The sequence below is a fragment of the Parasteatoda tepidariorum genome, chromosome 2, assembly GCF_043381705.1.
Source record: "Parasteatoda tepidariorum isolate YZ-2023 chromosome 2, CAS_Ptep_4.0, whole genome shotgun sequence".
In the NCBI taxonomy this organism is placed as follows: domain Eukaryota; kingdom Metazoa; phylum Arthropoda; class Arachnida; order Araneae; family Theridiidae; genus Parasteatoda; species Parasteatoda tepidariorum.
Genome location: NC_092205.1, coordinates 52,160,219 through 52,166,213, shown reverse-complemented (window position 1 = coordinate 52,166,213; position 5,995 = coordinate 52,160,219).

Here is a 5,995-nt window from a genome sequence, read left to right as displayed (position 1 = left end):
TGTGTAAGTACTAGTGCGTAAACATAAGTAGAAAAAAGCTTCCTTGTCAAGTTGTTAACTTTTATCTACATATTTAAAAAAAAATTTAAAAAATCATAACGGTATTTGTCAAACAGATCCTTCTGAAATTTAATTTCTATTACCTACCAATTCTACGCGTAACATTTACGATAAAAAGTGTGTAAGTACTAGTGCGTAAACATAAGTAGAAAAAAGCTTCCTTGTCAAGTTGTTAACTTTTATCTACATATGTAAAAAAAAATTTTAAAAATCATAACGGTATTTGTCAAACAGATCCTTCTGAAATTTAATTTCTATTACCTACCAATTCTAAATCACAAAATTTTCGGAAAAGTCAAAGTAGCTTCCTTGTCAAGTTGTTCACTTTTATCTGCATATTTGAAAAAAAAATTAATAAAATCATAAAGGTATTTGTCAAACAGATTCTTTTGAAATTTAATTTCTATTACCTACCAATTCTAAATCACAAAATTTTTGGAAAAGTCAAAGTAGCTTCCTTGTCAAGTTGTTAACTTTCATCTACATATTTAAAAAAAAAATTTAAAAAATCATAAAGGTATTTGTCAAACAGATTCTTTTGAAAATTAATCTCCGTTACCTACCAATTCTAAATCACAAAATTTTCGGAAAAGTCAAAGTAGCTTCCTTATCAAGTTGTTAACTTTTATCTACATATTTAAAAAAATAATTTTAAAAAAAATCATAAAGGTATTTGTCAAACAGATTCCATTGAAATTAAAATTCTATTACTTACCAATTCTAAATCACAAAATTTTCGGAAAAGTCAATCTTCAACAAACTGATCAAAAATGAGATAGGAACCAAATCTGTGTAAGGGAAGACTGAGTGTATTAAAACATAATATATGGAGGCCAGGGCAAATAAAGGAAGGTTTTTTATCCCTTCTTTGTTTTAGATTTGGATGGTTTTGCCAATCACTTATGTTTCGTTAAATTTAATACAAATACTAGATTTTTTAAGTTGTAAATTAGATAAAAAAGTTGACTTTGTGTAAATTGTATTAAGGTATCTAGAGCAAGCAAATGATTTTGAACAAAATTTTCAAAATTCAATTTTTGAATTATTATAAATTTAGAATCTCTGAACTTTTAGCTTTCCAAAAATACTTTACTTTTGCTCGCCCTCTAATTATTTACAAATTTATTGCAGTTTTTGTGCAAGGTAAAAACGGTGGATAGAAGAGTGATTTTAGTCTTTAAATGCGTTTATCTCAACATCAGTTTTTTTCACATTTTACACCACCTTAAACACGATATCTCTTGTTGTTTTCAAAATAATTGTCTACAATTTTTCGCGAGTGTTTATGATTATAACACGCATGTTTTGAAATGCAGACTAAGAGAAAAACATAGAATTTCCTCTTTTATGCATGTTTTTTAGCAAAAACAAATACGGAAATTTTTCGCAAAATTGATTTTTTTTAATTCATTGATCCCTAATTTATTAGTATATGCACTTACTTTAACAATAGTTCAAAACATAGTTGATAGCCTTCTAAGTAAAATATAAAATTCCTGAAGGATTTTTTTTGTTTTGGGTGATAGAATTTTTTTACTGTGTTAGTGAATAGGCAAAAAAATGCCTTTTTTTTACCTAAAAATGGTCATTTAAAAAAAGAATTAATTAATAAGAATTTTTTGCTAGTTTTATAAGTTTTCACTCATAATAAAACATGGTAACTAGTTTTCTAAAATTTTATATTAATATTTTTGAAAAAAGTTGTCTGATACCTTAAAATAAAATCATAGTTTGAGTGAGCTATATTTGACATATTATTTTTATTTTGTAGGACTAGGACTTGTGTGAAGGACTAGGACAGAAAAGTGACCAACGAAAACTAATTTTGTAGAAGATCACGGTACACTTCAGAACTAACTTAAAAATTTCAAAACTATTACTATTATGTGACTCAGAACTTATTTCATATTCGTAACCTTAAAAAACTCTCAGATTTTTGTGGTGAATGAATTTTATGTTTGATATAACATAACATGATGAATGTGTTACTAAATTATTAATTGATGATAAATCAATATCATTCAGAAACGTTATTAGGAAATTAAATAATATCCAACAATAACTGTTGTAAACTTTGATTGAAACGACCGAAACCCGGGAGCAAAAGCAAAAAATGATAAACGAATTACATAATAATGACAGTCTTTTTTTTCTTCTAAGAAATATGACCTCCTTACCTAACCTAAGAAATATGACCTTCTTACCTAATCTAAGAAATATGACCATATACTTTTTCAAAGTAAAAATAAACAAATAAATAAACTTACTTAGAAACTTTATGTGAAAATAGTCGCAGCTGAAGACACAATTACCCTGAATAAGTAATAACTATAAATTCTTGACCAGAACTGACATTTGATGAAAATAGAGATGGTTTGTTTTTCCACTTACAGTCTGCGGGATTTAACCAAAATTGAAACAGACAGTGATTTTCCAACTTATGTAAAACGTGGATGTAATCAAATTTTGCTATGGTTTCTTACATTCAGTTGGGAAAAAATTTAAAACTTAAACTAAAGAGGCATTTTTCTAAAATGCCTCTGCACAGGCAATGCATTGTGTTTTTTAGATTTTCTTGCCAAGCAAAATACCTAATATTAACTAAATTATGAAGCGTTTGAAAACAAATTGAAAATATATTAGCTTGAAACGTTTCTAGCGGTTTTAAAACGAAATTAAACTGTACTTAGCTGAAATTATTCTATTTATATGAGTTTTTCCCTGGTTTTGGGTGGAAATTAAGATTTTCAAGATCATCTGTTAAACTTTGAGGACCACCTTTGGACTGAGTGTGTCTTGAATTTTCTTGCACTTCAATACTATCCGTCTATTAGCAAGTCTCGCCATCAGCTCACACGATTATATCAGGTTTCAAGTTTATTTGATAAATTTAGTCGAAACATAGCAATAATTAGTTATTTATGAAATCATTTAATGACTTATAGTTTTTCCATCTTATATTTAAGACAACATCTTAAAAATATATGCATTCATTCTTCGAATATTAAAGCAAATAAGCTATATTCATCTATATTTTCTTTTTAAAATAAATTTCTAAATTTGAAAACCAATAAAGAAATATAAGTTATAAATGTTTCAGTAAAATATAGTCTTTTTACTAAAAATATGTTCCTTTAAAAAAAATCTTTAAAAAGCTATTTTAAAAAAAAAAAAGAATGGCCATTTTTTTTAAAAAAGGCATTTAAAAAGCTCACACGATATCAGGTTTGCGCGTTTATTTGATAAATTTAGTCGAAACATAGCAATTAGTTATTTATGAAATCATTTAATGACTTATAGTTTTTCCATCTTATATTTAAGACAACATCTTAAAAATATATGCATTCATTCCTCGAATATTAAAGCAAATAAGCTATATTCATCTATATTTCCTTTTTAAAACAAATTTCTAAATTTGAAAACCAATAAAGAAATATAAGTTATAAATGTTTCAGTAAAATATAGTCTTTTTCACTAAAAATATGTTCCTTTAAAAAAATCTTTAAAAAGCTATTCAAAAAAAAAAAAAAGAATGGCCATTTTTTAAAAAAAATGCATTTAAAAAGTTATTTGAAATTTACGCGCCTTCGTTACATCATATATTCTTAACCAGCAAAGAAATAAGGGGTCGTATGTGCTTATCATAAGTCGATTTGTTTGTTATAAATGATTAAATATAAAACAAAATCCAATATTTAATATTTTATGAATCCAGTTGAAACATAGCAATAATCAACTATCAGTTTAATTCTAATAAATTCACCATCGAGTTATAATTGAATTATATGCATATTAAATTGCTACGTATGCTCTTTAAAACGTTATTTGCAAGTTGAGAAACAAATGAAAATTATTTCACCCAAAAATGTTTCACTTGTAAACGTTCCAGTATCAAAAGGCATGAACAATAAAGTGTTAGCTTAATTATATTAAATTTACTTTTCAGTTATATTAGTGTACAAGGTTTAATTAAATGCGAACTTAATTCGGACATTTATACTAATAATGGCATTAAGTTAATCAACTAAAGCTTATTCCATAATCAGGCTGTGACAAATGCAGAGCGACAATCACAAGTCTGAACTAACTCGTTGCTTTCCTTTCCATGTCGTAAAATATTAATTTTTCAAAATTGTTTTGCATTATGTATTTTGGTTTTTCATGAATTTTTCTCTTTATTTAACATAGATTTTACAAAGGGGATTTAATGTTAACTACCTATTTATTGATAACAGGACCTCAACCGTGAATTTTATTATAACTCGACCTTTTTCTTTCATAAAAGGAAATCTCATTCTATGACTAAATTAAATGATTACATAGGGGAGAGTGGGGTCAATTGTAACATTTTTTACTTAACTATTTTTAACAAACAAAAAATCCAATATGTTATTAGTATTAATTGACAGACGAGTAAAGTAGACTATCCTCTACTAGAAAAAAAAAACATTATTTTAAATGTTATTATATGAGTTATTAACAATTTTTGACAGTCGTGCACTTGCTACAATTGTTCCCACAATTGTAACAGTTCATAAATTCAACTAAAACATAGTTAATTATACATATTATCATAGTTGTGATATATTTTTTTATTGATTAAAATAGTAATGATATTTTAGGAGTCAAAATAATGATGAGCAGAGACCTAAAGGGTTAAACTTCAAGGGGTTAGAAATTTTAATTTATGATGTGAAAGGTGACAAATGAAATAATGCACATGCAACATAATATAAATGATATAGGAAACTATTGGTGGTTCTTAAAGAGTTAAGTAATGGTTTGTAAACATAAGATTATTTATTTTCAGCTGTTACAACAGTCCATTTACTTATTGTTACAATCGTCCCCAAGACACCATTTCAGCTTCATTTGTTAAAAACAATGCTAGTTAATTAGCAAAACTAATTTTTTTATTGAAATGTTAATTAAGATGTCCACTTGCATATTCGGTTAATAATTTTTATTTGTTTAAACAAAATTACTTTGTTACAATATAATATTCTAATACCAAAAAAAGTACTTACGTAGCGTGAAAATATATTTTGTGATGTAACTCTTTCAAAAGTACATAAAAATGGTTACCAGCAGGGGTGCACTTGTAGATTTATTAAATACACCTGGTGCTCCAACTAGGAACCAAATCTAGAACCCGACACTCGAAATTTTTGCTCTGCTACAATCGTACCCTGTTACAATTGACCCCACTCTCCCCTATTAAAAAATTAAAAATATATATTTCGCTGACCTTTTTTAGCTATTGCAAAAACATATTTAAAATTAAAATTGTCTCCTATCAATCTTTTTGCTCAATTTACAATTACAATGTACAATTACTTTTTCTTACAGAATAAGAAATCTAATATTATTTCCTAAATGAAATAATTACTTTCGAAAAAATAATATAAATTTGGTTTTACTGAAACTTTTTTTGTTAACATAAAACCATATTAAAAATAGAGATTTCTTCTATCACTATGTTTGCTCAATTAGTAATTACAGAGTACAATTATTTTTCTTACAGACTAAAAAAATATCATTTTATTTTGATTTTACAAAAAGACTTTTTCCTTTACACTATTTTCTTTCTTGCAGATGCCTAATTACAGCTATACATCCAAATAAGCTTCTGAATATCATGAGCAATGTTTTAATAGGTTGCTTAAGTCTTACGTAATGGCATATTATTTCTGATCACAGGATTCAACGATATCTGTAAAAGTTGTAAAGTAAATATATATCTGTGTATACCTAAACATTGCTAGACATTGTTTCTAAGAAGTAGTATAGGAGTTTGAAAACTGTATTTTTTTTAAAGAATACTAGAAATTATATATGAGAAAAGTCAACTTTCATACCTGAACAATATCAATTTTACAGAGTGGAAATAATAAAGACGGATTAATTTGATAAATCTTGACCTAATTATCTTAAT